The sequence below is a fragment of the Salvelinus sp. IW2-2015 genome, linkage group LG20, assembly GCF_002910315.2.
Source record: "Salvelinus sp. IW2-2015 linkage group LG20, ASM291031v2, whole genome shotgun sequence".
In the NCBI taxonomy this organism is placed as follows: domain Eukaryota; kingdom Metazoa; phylum Chordata; class Actinopteri; order Salmoniformes; family Salmonidae; genus Salvelinus; species Salvelinus sp. IW2-2015.
Genome location: NC_036860.1, coordinates 77,716,766 through 77,731,819, shown reverse-complemented (window position 1 = coordinate 77,731,819; position 15,054 = coordinate 77,716,766). Strand labels below are relative to the sequence as shown.

At 41.1% G+C, this 15,054-nt stretch overlaps 1 pseudogene; it reads right to left on the bottom strand.

Annotated features, from left to right (window-relative positions):
• Positions 1–3,048: 3,048 nt before the first annotated feature.
• Positions 3,049–12,137, bottom strand: LOC111980120 (myosin-3-like; annotated as a pseudogene).
• Positions 12,138–15,054: the final 2,917 nt, after the last annotated feature.

Below are 15,054 nucleotides of genomic sequence, written 5' to 3'. Positions count from 1 at the left end.
AGATTGCTAAGGCGAACACCGCCATGTTTAGTTTTGCCCAACCTAGGTCGAGGCACAGACAGTCTCAATGGGGACGGCTGAGCTGACTACACTGACTATGCTAGTGGCAGACTCCACTAAGCTGGCAGGTTGGCTGACAGCCTGCTGCCTGGCCTGCACCCTATTTCATTGTGGAGCTAGAGGAGTTAGAGCCCTGTYTATGTTTAATGAGATGCATTTTATGATTAGAGTGAGCTGGGGGAGAGGTTCAGGAATTCACACAGTGATTCTGGTATGTACAGTATCTATACATGGAGAATAAGTGGACAGTGTTTGCATTCTCAACTTGTCCTATTATCTTTTCATCTTCGAAAGTCATTGTGTATTCATGATCGTTACTGATAAAAGCAGTGGATGATTTTGATGTACTGTAGCTCCTGACAGATGTCTCTTTGATAAATGAGAGATGAGTGGACACCTCTGACATAACCCTGTATGAGGGGAAGCTAATCTCCTGGAGTATGAATGTTTCTCCAATAATGCCTGGCATTTTAATCAAATGCTTTTGGATTTTATTTTTCTGCACTCTGCCTCGCCTAGAATCAAGCTGTATGTCTCCTAATGTCTAGGTCAGTGAGGCCAAACTGTTGTCAGATAGCTATCCCTGGAATCTGTCTGTATTCACTCAAAGTTGGATCCAGAGCTCTCTAACATACACTGAAGAATGGCTATGAGACATTATTTATGGGTACATACTGTGATGGGTTTTCTAGTTTTTCACAACAACCATTCACCCCAAAAAATATCACAGTTCAGGTATTAAATGGTATTGTTTTTCTTGGAAGTAAGTTGTTTGTTTAATGTTAAACTATGGTGCCTTAACATGCCCATTTACAGTGGGGCAAAAAAGTATTTAGTCAGCCACCAATTGTGCAAGTTCTCCCACTTAAAAAGATGAGAGGCCTGTAATTTTCATCATAGGTGAACTTCAACTATGACAGACAAAATGAGAAAAAAAAATCCAGAAAATCACATTGTAGGATTTTTCATGAATTTATGGTGGAAAATAAGTATTTGGTCACCTACAAACAAGCAAGATTTCTGGCTCTCACAGACCTGTAACTTCTTCTTTAAGAGGCTCCTCTGTCTCTCACTCGTTACCTGTATTAATGGCACCTGTTTGAACTTGTTATCAGTATAAAAGACACCTGTCCACAACCTCAAACAGTCAGACTCAAACTCCACTATGGCCAAGACCAAAGAGCTGTCAAAGGACACCAGAAACAAAATTGTAGACCTGCACCAGGCTGGGAAGACTTAATCTCCATAAGCAGCTTGTTTGAAGAAATCAACTGTGGGAGCAATTATTAGGAAATGGAAGACATACAAGACCACTGATAATCTCCCTCGATCTGGGCTCCACGCAAGATCTCACCCCGTGGGGTCAAAATGATCACAAGAACGGTGAGCAAAAATCCCAGAACCACACGGGGGGACCTAGTGAATGACCTGCAGAGAGCTGGGACCAAAGTAACAAGCCTACCATCAGTAACACACTACGCCGCCAGGGACTCAAATCCTGCAGTGCCAGACGTGTCCCCCTGCTTACCCAGTACATGTCCAGTACCGTCTGAAGTTTGCTAGAGAGCATTTGGATGATCCAGAAGAAGATTGGGAGAATGTCATATGGTCAGATGAAACCAAAATATAAACTTTTTTGGTAAAAACCAACTTGTCATGTTTGGAGGACAAAGAATGCTGAGTTGCATCCAAGAAACACCATACCTACTGTGAAGCATGGGGGTGGAAACATCATGCTTTGGGGCTGTTTTTCTGCAAAGGGACCAGGACGACTGATCTGTGTAAAGGAAAGAATGGGGCCATGTATCGTGAGATTTTGAGTGAAAACCTCCTTCCATCAGCAAGGGCATTGAAGATGAAACATGGCTGGGTCTTTCAGCATGACAATGATCCCAAACACACCGCCCGGGCAACGAAGGAGTGGCTTCGTAAGAAGCATTTCAAGGTCCTGGAGTGGCCTAGTCAGTCTCCAGATCTCAACCCCATAAATCTTGAGGGAGTTGAAAGTTCGTGTTGCCCAGCAACAGCCCCAAAACATCACTGCTCTAGAGGAGATCTGCATGGAGGAATGGGCCAAAATACCAGCAACAGTGTGTGAAAACCTTGTGAAGACTTACAGAAAACATTTGAACTCTGTCATTGCCAACAAAGGGTATATAACAAAGTATTGAGAAAACTTTGTTATTGACCAAATACTTATTTTCCACCATAATTTGCAAATAAATAATTAAAAATCCTACAATGTGATTTTCTGGATTTTTTTTTCTCATTTTGTCTGTCATAGTTGAAGTGTACCTATGATGAAAATTACAGGCTTCTCATCTTTTTAAGTGGGAGAACTTGCACAATTGGTGGCTGACTAAATACTTTTTTCCCCCACTGTATTTGAATATAAGATATTATATTTAAAGTCTATGCAATTGGTCACAMGACACTGTATTCTAGTCAATGCCACTCCGACGTTGCTCAATCTAATATTTATATATTTCTTAATTCTATTATTTTACTTTTAGATTAGTGTGTATTGTTGTGAAATGTTAGATACTACTGCACTGTTGGACCTAGGAACACAAGCATTTCGCTACACCCGCAATAACATCCGCTAAATGTGTATGTGACCAATAAACTTTTATTTGAAGAGCCCATAATCAAATCTACATTCAGTTAAATGACTTGAAGAGGGTTTTATTCATCAATTCCTAATTATTCTTTGGTCTGTGTGTTTTTTTTTTTCTTTCCCCCCCCCGAATCGCTCAACCTTTATGTTGGTTTGCTACTCAAGACACCTCAATTGGTGGTTCACGAAGCAAAATGTTTGGGAACCCTTGGTCTATGGTAAAAGTGTTACCTCACATTTAATGACACAAAGACAATAGACCAGTATGATACTGATTTGTAGTATTTAATTCTAGTTTTATAAGTTACATTCATTTGTACTGTATTTCATTGTCATTGTCTGCTTTTAAGTAGAACATCTGAGCATGGCAGTGAAACTATAGCACGGAGGAATGCTAACATCCAGGAACATACAACGTAAGCATGCATGTATCTTTGCAACAATAATTATTGTATACTGGATCTACATTCTGTGTCTGAGTTATTGTAATTCTAAACATGAATTACAGCACTATCAACAGAAGATGCCCATATCTCTATTCTTCTCCCTTGACGCCAACATCACGACTCTTAGCTCTTAATTTGTTCACTTGGCATTCTGCTATGTCTGCCCGCTCCTCAGCTTCATCAAGCTCATGTTGCACCTTCCTGAATTTAACCAAATTGATACTGGTSTGCTCCTCCTGTGGCTCACAGAAAATAGATAGATATGAATAAGTTAGAAGTGGTGAACTGTTGTCCTATTTATCTAATAATACTATGCACAGTTGTTGCCAATAATATATTGTACTCACCGCCTCCTCACTCTGCCTTTTGTAAGCTTTCACCCACATCTGCAGCTTGTTGACCAACTCCTGCAGTCTGCCTACATTCTTCTTATCTTCCTCACCCTACAAACCCAGTGTTATTAATTACTCACATATTTTATCATGACTTGGTGAAAGTCAGGAATAAGCAACCAAACACATTTTACCTGATGTGAGCTCCTTGACTTCTCTCATATTTTTGCACACCCTTCATGGCTTCCACACCACGTTTCTGCTCTGCCTCCAGTTCATTCTCCAGCTCGCTAATCTTGAGTGTAAATAATGTATTACAAAAGAATCACAAACTAAGAGAGTGTGAACTGACTTTATCCTTACTCTGGTCTCTGGTTTCTGGAGCTCTTTTTTTTTACACCTTTCAGGGCTAACTGTTCAGCCTCATCTAGACGCTGCTGCAAGTCTTTAACAGTGACCTCCAGGTTCTTCTTCATCCTCTCCACGTGACCACTCGTGTCCTGCTCCTTCAGCTCCTCAGCCATCATGGCAGCCTATCGATACAGAATTTGTAATCGATCAAGACATTGTTTGAGCAGACTTCATTTGGGATGAGATTTACACTGAGTTCGGACTTACATCTATAATAGCCTTTTTAGCTTTCTCATCTGCATTTCTTGCTTCTTGGACTGCATCTTCCACCTCTGATTGCAGCTGAGTTATGTCAGACTCCACCTTCTTTTTTGTGCTGTTGAGACCAGTGTTGTGTTAAATGAGTAAAGAGATAAGGTAACACAATAAGTTAAATTGATACATTTCACTTAAGGCCAAAGTTCTGATTTGTTTATGGGACCTCACCTGAGAGTGCAACAGGTGCATCCTCTCGCTCACATCGACCAGCTCCTGCTTGGCCAGTTTACGGCACCTCTCTGACTGCTCTAGTGATGCCCTCATCTCCTCAATCTCTGCCATCATCAGTGTATTGCGGCGTTCTACAATGGCCAGCTGCTCCTTCAAGTCCTCCTGCCCCTTGGAGGGCATTATCCAAATGGCCCAGCTGAATCTCCATCTCATTTAGGTCCCCTTCCATCTTCTTCTTAACTCGRACGGCATCGTTCCTGCTGTGGGTCTCAGAATCTAGAGCACTCTGCAGGGTGTCCACGGTCCTCTGATGGTTCCTCTTCAGCAGGTCTATTTCCTCATCTTTCTCTGCCACCTTTTTGTCAACCTCTGACTTKATCTGGTTCAACTCCAGTTGAAGGTGGAGCATCTTGGCCTCTTCATGTTGAAGGGAGGACTAGAAGATGACAAGTGCACAGAACAGAAAGATTTGCGGTCATATTCAAATAATACATGTAGGGGAATGCACAATATGTGTGAGAAAATGGCGAACCTCAGCTTCTTCAAGAGTTGTTTGGGTGTCCATCTTTTCCTGTTCAGCTTGTTTCGCTGCCTTTTCCAGTTCATGGAAGGTCTTTGTAGACTGTCCCACTTGCTCAGTGGCAAGTTTTCCTCTGAAAATTGACAAAGCAATATGTTTGTTACATGGAGACCTATAAGCTAAAACTCAAACATACATTCTATGAGGATATGTTGTTATGATTTCCGAGGGTGATGATGATCATACGCTGAAGGTTCTTATGCTCTCTCTTCATGTTCTCTAAGTGATCCAGGGCTTCTTCAAATTAGTTTTTCATCTTGAATAGGAAGGATCTTGAAGGAATCAATATGATCATTTTGTCAAAGTTCCTCTGTTTCTTGTCCAGGGAGACAATGTCTGAACTGGACCTCTCCATCTCCACCATGAGGTCCTCCACCTCTGCTTGTAGTCTCTGCTTGTAGTCTCTGCTTGGTCTTCTCCAGTGAGGCACACTTAGCAGTCATTGTCTCTGTCTGCTCTTCAGAATCGCGGAGGCGTTGGGCAAGCTTCCTCCTTCAAAGAGGAACAAACAGTAGTAAATTAATTGATTAATTAATGAATGTATGTTGCAAAATAATATATGTTTTACCCATCAGTGCACTAACTTAGCATCCTCAAGTTCCTCAGTGCGCTAGATGGCATCAGTCTCATACTTGGTTCTCCACAGAGCTACCTCACTGTTGCCCTTGGACATGCTCCGCTGCAGCTCAGCCTTGGACTCCTGCTCCTCCTCATACTGCTCCCGAAGCAGGTCACAGTCATGGCGGGTTGATTGTAAACCATGGGCCAGGGCATTCTTAGCCTAAAGCCAGAGACAATGTATTCACTTTTCTCCTTCTCCAGTTTCTGCTTAACTCTCTGGAGGTTGTCCATTTGTTCTCCCAGTTCTGCCACGCTGTCTGCCTGCTTCTTGCGGAGAGCAGCAGTGATTGACTCATGCTGCAGGGTGGACTCTTCGAGATCACGACGCAGCCTCTGAAACTCACTTTCGCGCTTCTTGTTTGCATCAATTTGGGGATGCAGTGGCTCCACCAGCTTCTTCCAGTCTGACTGATCTCCTCAAGTTCCCTGGAGATATCAGACCTCTGCTTCTCTATCTTGGCCCGAGCAGAGCGCTCAGCTTCTATTTCCTCGTCGAGTTCCTCAATGCGAGCCTGTGGTAAAAAAAAATATTACGTCAATTTTGGCAAAAGTTACAATGTATGCATTTAATTTATTTTCACAAACCACATACCCGAAACTCTTTTATTTTCTTCTGAAGTTGAGAGCTCAATATTTGTTCATCCTCAATTTTACCTTGCAGGTAACTGAACTCTAAATCCTTCCTGAAAACATTTGAGAATTAGTTTATGCTCCATTGTTTGTGCTGCTTCTATCACTTTCAACTATTGCTCTAAAAAAATGTGAATCAAGAGTTTAATCTCCATAAACTCAATGATAATTTCTAACTTTTTCTTTCATCCATTTGTTGTCTTTCATTCTCCAGGTCCTTTACATTTTCCTGGGACAGCTTAAGATCTCCCTCAAGTTCTTTTGTTTCTTTCCAAATCCGCACGCACCTTCTTCTCCTGCTCTAGAGATCCCTCAAGCTGGAAGGAGACCATAGTCCMGAACAATCGAAATCTTGAAAGAATGCTAACAAAAGACAAAAGTGTATAAGTCACTTGATGCTTACATTATCAACCTGTTGCTCCAGCTTGACCTTTGTCTTAGAGTGTTGACTGTGTCCTCCTCTGCCTGGAGATCATCCAGGGTCTGCTGGTGCACCTCTTGCAATGCCTTGATGTCCTTTGAAGACTTCAGAAGATGTTCTTTTAATGTGGTCAACTCTTCTGTCAAATGTTTCACCTGTGTTAAAAAATGAACACAGTTACCCTCCATTCATTGTGGTTATGATATTTAAAAGCATGGGGTGATGTGCTTATCAGATGCCCTGACCTTATTTTCTGTGGCATATTTCTCCTTCTCGACCTTGGCAATAGTGAGCTCCAGGTCGTCTATATCCCTTTTGAGATTCATCCTCCAGTTTCCTCTTCCTGGCAGTGATCTCTGCATTGATCTCCTCCTCTTCCTCAATTCTCTCAGAGAACTCCTTGGTTTTTGCCTCTAGATGGATCTTGCTCTTGATCAACCCCTCACATAGGAGTAGGGGGAAACAGTTTTACCCTGAAAAGTGCAGAGACAGTCTGGAAAGAGGACCCCTTTTTTGCTCCTCTTTGGTTTCAGCTACAGAAAGCTACAGAAAGAGAGACATAAAACAATTGTATTTCTACTCAAGATCATTTTTCACTGATGTCTTTATAATGCTGATGTAAACTCACCATTAACTAAGACAAAAKTTGCAAGCAACTGAGACAATAGTTTCAGGGCAGCTTTCGGTACAGTTGTCCACAGTGTCATTCARCGGGTCCTTGTTCTTCTCCAGCCAGCCACCGATGTTGTAGTCCACAGTGTCAGCGTAGTGCACCAGGGTGAAGTGGGCCTCTGCCTTGGCTTTGGCAGGCTTGAGCTTCTGGAAGTAGCTGTTCTTCCCAAGATGCTGGTCGTAGAGTTTGTTCTTGAAGGAGCAGTCTGTTGCCTTTGGAAACATGCATTCTCCTTCAAGGATGGAGAAAATACCCATTGGCTGTGGAAGATTTAGTGTAACGGGTTTAGAAGAACCAAGGTATAGAAGTTCATTGTTTTGATCATGTCTGTCTACTAAATTAAAATATTTTGCTTGTGAATTACTGTCAATAAACAGATGTTTTTCAACTCTGTCCTGTTGATCCTAACTTATTGAATCCAYTAACAGTTAGACTGTAAAGAGTGACTTAAAGGAAGCCTGAAAATGTCACAATACCTTCTCAATAAGCTCAATGCAGGCAGCCAAGTCCATACCAAAGTCAATGAACTCCCAGTCTATTCCTTCCTTCTTGTTCCAACAAAAACATGTGGTGATTGAAAAACTATTGCAGTTTCTCATTAGTGAAGTTGATGCAGAGCTGTTCCAGGCTGTTCATCTGCATGGTTTACAAAATATAATTAAATAACATACAATCAATTATTATGTTGTTGTAAATTTGTTTCAAATGAGGAGTCCACTCATACCTCAAAGATCTCAAAGCCTGCTATGTCCAGAACGCCAATAAAATGCTGTCTGGGCAATTTGGTGTCTAGCTGCTGGTTTATTCTGGTCACCATCCACAAGAACAGTGTATCATACACTGCCGTAGACAGGGCACCCATGGAGTTATTCACCTGCAAATGAGACAAAACACATTTTAGGACCAKTAAAATTTGKGAGAGTTGGGCGAGGGTCACTCATGTCTGTACACACTTTAATGTAGTTGTCATACCTGTTGAACTGTCTGTCCTTTGGTGACATATTCATTCCCGACCTTCACTCTGGGATAGCCCACAGCCTTCAGTAAAACAGCAGAGTTCAGGCCCATGAGGTAGGCGACTTTGTCAGCCACTATTGGATACATGAGACAAGAAATATGAGTGGATTCTGGCTGTGGATAAGTGAAGATTTAATTAGAATTTCTAAATAAGTCAAAATCAAAGACTGCTGACCCTCAGTGCCATCAGGCTCTGCCTGTTCCTCACAYTGCTTCTGCTTGAACTTCATGTTCCCATGATGCATCACAGCACCAGTCAGTTTGTAGATCCCAAGCTTCTCCTCTGCATTGAAGCCTAGGATATCAATGGCACTCTATTGGGACAGATATTGGAGCTCAGTCAAACACATATAAACATTTAATCAGTACCTAAGACAATCTTATACAGTACAGTTGAGGGCTTTCTATTATGTTTTCAATGCAGTTATCTTCCAAGCTGTGTGGGTAATATAAAGATATGCGATATAGGGTACAGGTGGACTCACATCTGTGGCCATGAGCTCTTCTGTGTCATTGATACTTTGCACCGTTATTTCCCCCTGACTGATGAAAGGGTAGTCATATGGGTTGGTGGTGATGAGCAGCATCTCTGGTGAACATGATAGAGAAGGTGTATATTTACCATTGGGGGTTATATTGGTGTTGGGAGGCTGAACTCACAGTACAGCACATTTTCCAGATTGCATATTCCAGCCCTCTTTTTAGATGCAAAACATTTAAAGGGGCAATCTGCAGTTCAAACAACAAAGTGGTTAACCTACCACTGTTTTTGGTAAACAGTTGAGGGATGGGGCTGGGGAAATATAACCACTCTCAAATTCATAGACAGAGCTATGGATGTGAGGACTGACTCGGCTATACAGTTTTTATTTACAATTACATTGTTTTACTCCATTGGTTGTAAACAATCCTATATTTTGGGTTCAGATGGGGTACGACAGTTGACCTAAGCTCATGAGGCATTTATTCTTCAAGAATCAATGGGTATATATCATTAATTTAAAAGTACACAAATGGATGTAGCAATCGCAGATTGCCCCCTTAAAGTAACCAATAACCTTGCMGTCCAAAACTACAATTACTGTGTATGGCTTTACATACCTGCTAGCATTACTCAACTTACCAATTAACTCAGGCTTCTTATTGGACATGATCTGGTAGAAGATGTGATAACTCCTTTCTGCTTGGAGCTGAAACGTTACCCTGGATTTTTCCAATAGGTCTAAAGAAGGAAATCATAGAAATCAAAGGACATCTTGTTCCAATCCACAGCAATGACCTTGTATTTGCAAAGAAAATAGGCAAGCAAACTCACAAGTCTCAATATCAGCTGAGGACAGCTTCCCCTTGGTTCCAAAGTGGATGCGGAGGAATTTTCCCTGTATGTTTTCCAAATATTAAATTGTTTTTAAAATGTCACATTTCAGCTAAGGTGACTGGTTTATGAATGCATGCCTGGCTATATGTTAACCCTATATGCTCATACTGTATGTTGATCAAACCCACTCACAAAGCGAGAGGAGTTGTCGTTCCTCACTGTCTTGGCATTCCCAAAAGCCTCCAGCAGMGGGTTGGCCTGGATGATTTGATCCTCCAGGGTTTCCTTTGAGAATAAAAGTGTTGGTAAGTATGAGTAAATCCACTTTACAGAAAATGCAATAGAAATAACTTTTGCAACAGAAAATGCAATAGAGGGAACWATATACATCTTATGTTAATGTAGCATGAGCATGGATAGAACCTGATGTTTTCCATTGATTTCMTTTTTATCACTTCCTCCAGCCATTGCGATTGTGGCAAAATACTGGATGACACGCTTTTTGTTTACAGTCTTCCCTGCACCAGATTCTCCACTGTCAAAATCAAGATTGAACAACACAATTGAGAGTAATAATGTAAACTTTCCTAATAAATACAGTTCTTTACAGAGACAGACAATTAGTAACAGCATGTGCAACAGTACATACGTGATAAGGATGGACTGGTTTTCACGATCTGTTGAAAGATAAAATCAGTGGTGGAAAAACGACCCCATTTTCAAACTTGAGTAAAAGTAAAGATACCTTAACAGAAAATGACTCAAGTAAAAGTGAAAGTCACTCAGTAAAATCTACTTGAGTAAAAGTCCAAAAGTATTTTGTTTTTTAAATATACTTAAGTATTAAAAGTAAATGTATTTGCTCAAATATACTTAAGTATCAAAAGTAAAAGTATAAATCATTTCAAATTCCTTATATCAAGAAAACCAGACGGCACAATTTTCTTGTTTTAAAAATTTATGGATAACCAGAAATCATTTACAAACAAAGCATTTGTGTTTAGTGAGTCCACCAGATCAGATGCAGTAGGGATGACCAGGGATTTTCTCTTTAAGTACGTGAATTATACAATTTCTGTCCTGCTAAGCATTCAGAATGTAAGTACTTTTGAGTGTCAGGGAAAATGTATGGAATAGAAAGTACATTATTTTCTTTAGGAATGTAGTGGAGTAAAAGTAAAAGTTGTCAAAAATAGAAATAGTAAAGTCAAGTACACCCCAAAAAACTACTTAAGTAGTACTTTCAAGTATTTTTATTTAAGTACTTTACACCACTGGATAAAATTGCCTGTTAAGTATACTGTAATATCTTGCTGCCACAATATGATACATCACGAAATGAAGATTATACCTGTTAGCAKAAACTGCTAGGCATTATCAGAGATGGAGAAAATGTGGGGTGGGACCTCCTGGCGCTTCTTGCCCCGATAGCCAGCCACCACCTCTGGGTTGTGGACCGGGAGCCGCTTATAGGGGTTCACAGTCACACAGARCAGCCCAGAGTAGGTCTGTAATAGGGGAACAACTCACGTTATGTAATTTATGACGTTATCTGATTGAACCCATGAAACTAGTTGGTAGATGTTTTATTGACAATGCAATTAGAATACGTATGTATGACTGAGTTGAAATGTAATCTGATCTGTGTCTGCTTACATAGATCATCCAGGCAGCGTAGCGCTCCTTGAGGTTGAACAGCACGGCTGGCTCATGGAGATGGGTCAACATGGCCATGTCCTCGATCTTGTCAMATTTAGGAGGGTTCATGGGGCTGATGTCATCCGGATTCACTGTGACAACCTGCAACATGATCAAATAAAGGAGAGGGCAGTTAGGGGAGGCAAGTTTCCGTTCAAATAACGAACCAGTTGCATTCTAGAATAACAACTGGATGAAACTGCATCGAAATCATTCCACGGTGGCATAATTAACTTTTTATTTAGCATGCAAAAAGGCTTAGAAATTACATGTACTCTGAATATCAGTCACTCTCACATAGTAAGTAAAATATATCATGCTTTCCCACTGGGCAAAACKGGTTGAATGTTGTTTCCACGTCATTTCAACAACAAAAAATGTATGCGATGACGTTTAATCAATGTGGAAAACTGATTGGATTTGAAAAAAGTCATCAAYGTAAGTGAATRTTGTATTTTTTTAACCCAACTTGTAACCATGGTGGAATGTTTTGTTGACTTCACTTTGAATTCACGTTAGCTGACAACTCAACCAAATGTAAATGAAAACTAGACGTTAAACTGACGTCTGTGCCYAGTGGGTTAGAACATAGTTATATGGTCAGATGTTCTAGAACATTTGATATGTACTCACCCTCCCATCCTCAGTCTCCACTATGACCTTGGAGATGTCTTGGCTCTTGATTTTGCCTTTCACATACTCCACCTTTAGATCTGCCACAAAGCAGGCCGTTTTGGCATCAAATGGCTWGACCTGTGCAGCAGTCCTCTCCCGCTCCGGCTTGCGGAGGTACGAGGCAGCCACCCCAAATACTTCCATCTCAGCATCACTCATTTTCTAAAGTTGTGTAGTAAGGAGACAATTGATTATACATCATATGCTTCATATTGATCTGTTGGTCATGGATTAAACTATAAAAACAAATAATTGCAGAAATTCTCTATATTCCTTGAGAAGATCCAATAAASATCAGAGGCCTAATTATATGATTTGGTCTATTCTTACCTGAGTGTTGCAGTTACAAAATCTATGATCACAGTAGGACAACCCCTGGAGTTCCAGAAACGTGACTGTATGGATGCTCTCTCTCTATGGATGCAACCTCTACTTTTGTTAAATGTTTGCTGTCTCAGCAGTACGCCAAAGACATACCTCCAATGCCCTGCTGTCATCGCACTAACAATATTGTTTATAAGGGATGGCTTGGTTTTTTTCTATTTGCTTGACAGCTTCTCTATATTTGGATAAAAATCTAATCTGGCTCATACGCCACCGTGGAAAAGTAAAGTATGTCCATTTTGTATTTTCAACTGTCTATCTATAGCTGTATTGTGTCACATTTAAATGTTTTCATTTGTAACCCTGCAGCCTGCCCATTAAAAAGCAATGATGGCTAAGGATGGCAGCTTAGAGGGCTTTGGGTCCGGACACAACATTCCTCATTTTCTGGGATCAGGGAAGAATAGGTCTGTTAGGGCATTGCTCAGATTCTGGCATTGGGCAACTGGGATCACGGTCATTTAGGGGTCACTGGGAGGGCATGGCCCGATACGGGCTGGGGTTGACAGGTGGCAGTTAGCACGTTCCAGACAGACAGAGACATGTCCGTCTGCTGTGTATTCCATTGTCATTCAAAGACCTGAGACGAAGAGATGTTATCAAAAACCTTTTCAGTTCTGCTTTCAAGACTATTGACCTAATGCTAAACTGAGGTAATGTKGCTCTATGAGATTGGATTGAGTCACAGTGACCAATACACAAATGTGTAATAAAAATAAAACATACTGACACAGCACATTTGACACAGTAATTCTGAACAAAAAAGATCTACTAAACTGAATACCAGAGGCCTTTGTCGGCTCTATAATGAAGCACGCTGAAGCAATACAAGACTTCTAACAATACAAACATCTAAGCTGCATCCAATTGTGATGTCACATGTAGTAAAACGCTTTACAGACGACCTGAATACATCTCATACAAAAGCAGCCCATGCCTCATCATGGATTCAAACAAATCCAGGCCTCCGTTTATGCATGGCCGAGAGAGCATTCCAAACAACAGGGGTAACAATGAATCTGAAAAAGCCCTCCAGATCCATACAAAATCCTGAGTGGATTTATATTAATGTTCCTCAGTTGCCTATGTCAATATAGCATAAGTATGTGTTTCAAGTGTACCATATGTCACACACATGTGATGCCTGTGCTGATAGAGGGCTTTGGTAGGGCCATATAATGTTTTGTTGAATAAGTAATCTATTTAATCTATACAGGTGGCATTTCAAGAATGCAATGACAAACAATACAATGCATTCACAGTGCTGTAGATGCTTTCAATTGGTTTATGTTCCGTTTATTCCTGCGTGTGGCAGTGTGCAAGAACAATTCTAAATTCTATGAAATAAATATTTTACTGATTCAAATGAAAACTTATTTTGAAAACAAAATGGACTGATATACTGTGGTACATTTTGAGCACAACATTATCTCTGGCCCAGGGTGTTAGTGCGCATTAGTAAAGGAACGGTCACTAACGCCCTGGACCAGAGCTAGCACAACATATAGGATTATGCCATCCCATTTAGAGACACTAGATCAGGGGTGTCAAACTCATTCCATGGAGGGCCAAGGCTTTTGGTATTTCCTTTCAATTAAGACCTAGACAACCAGGTATGGGGACATACTTACTAATTAGTGACCTTAATTCATTGATCAAGTACAAGGAAAGAGTGAAAAGCCACAGASACCCRGCCCTCCGTGGAATGAGTTTGGCACCTGTGGACTAGATAGATGCTGCCTCATCATYACCAGGTAGTTTAGTTTAGACTGTTTGTCTGATATCATGCACTCCTTTGGACAAGCTCCTAACGACGCGTCAGTTAGAATGTAAACTGACTAGCATAGAAGTGCTGTGGTCATAATCATGACCCTCCACAGCTCCCTCTAAAACTCATGTGATGTCACATGCAGATGACAATAGATGGCCAACACCTGCATTCTTTCTTTCAAATTCCTTTATATCTATTGGTTAACTCAGCTGCGCACAATGCTAAACAATTTCTTTAGACTTACACTCCATGCATGATTCTATTCTACCCTATAAACATGTTACAAAGAACATTTATCTGTAAAACGTCAAATGAATGTGTGAACTGTCTCCAAGGAAAGAGTCAGTAGAGTTGTACGGTGTGTGGGCCATTCATTTTCATAAACTATGACACAAACTGACACTGTATCAAAGCCAACCTAATTGGTGTTGATTTAATATCCCATAAATGTCATTTGAAGGGCTGGCAACAGTTGTGGGTATAATTGGTCATGGGCAGGCAGTAGGCACGCTACCACTGGCTAGACCAGGGTAGGACTTATGCTGACCTCCACGTTACAGTAGAGTATGTACATTGACTGTGTCAAGGACACTGCGAGATTGTGGGAATTTGAAGTCACAGTGCGAACGAGAGAAGTAGTAAGGAGACAATCCCCGTCGGCTGGTTCTGTCCGAGGCAGACTGATGCCTGCCCCTGGTGGAAAATAGATCTGAGGACGGGTGCATCTGCCTTAGATTAGAGGGTCAACGGACAGGAGACCACAAAATAAAGCTGCTGATAACCACTTGTAGTCTGAAAGAACACCCAGTTTCAGGGGGACTGTCTCAGACAAGACATCCACAGGGACAGACACTGACCGTATCATCAAACTCAACTCTCCAGGGCAACAGTGTACATTGAATAAGGCACAAGGGACTCCTGTCCAATTTTGCAAAGAGACAGCCATTTACTGTAGGTGGGACACAACAAAT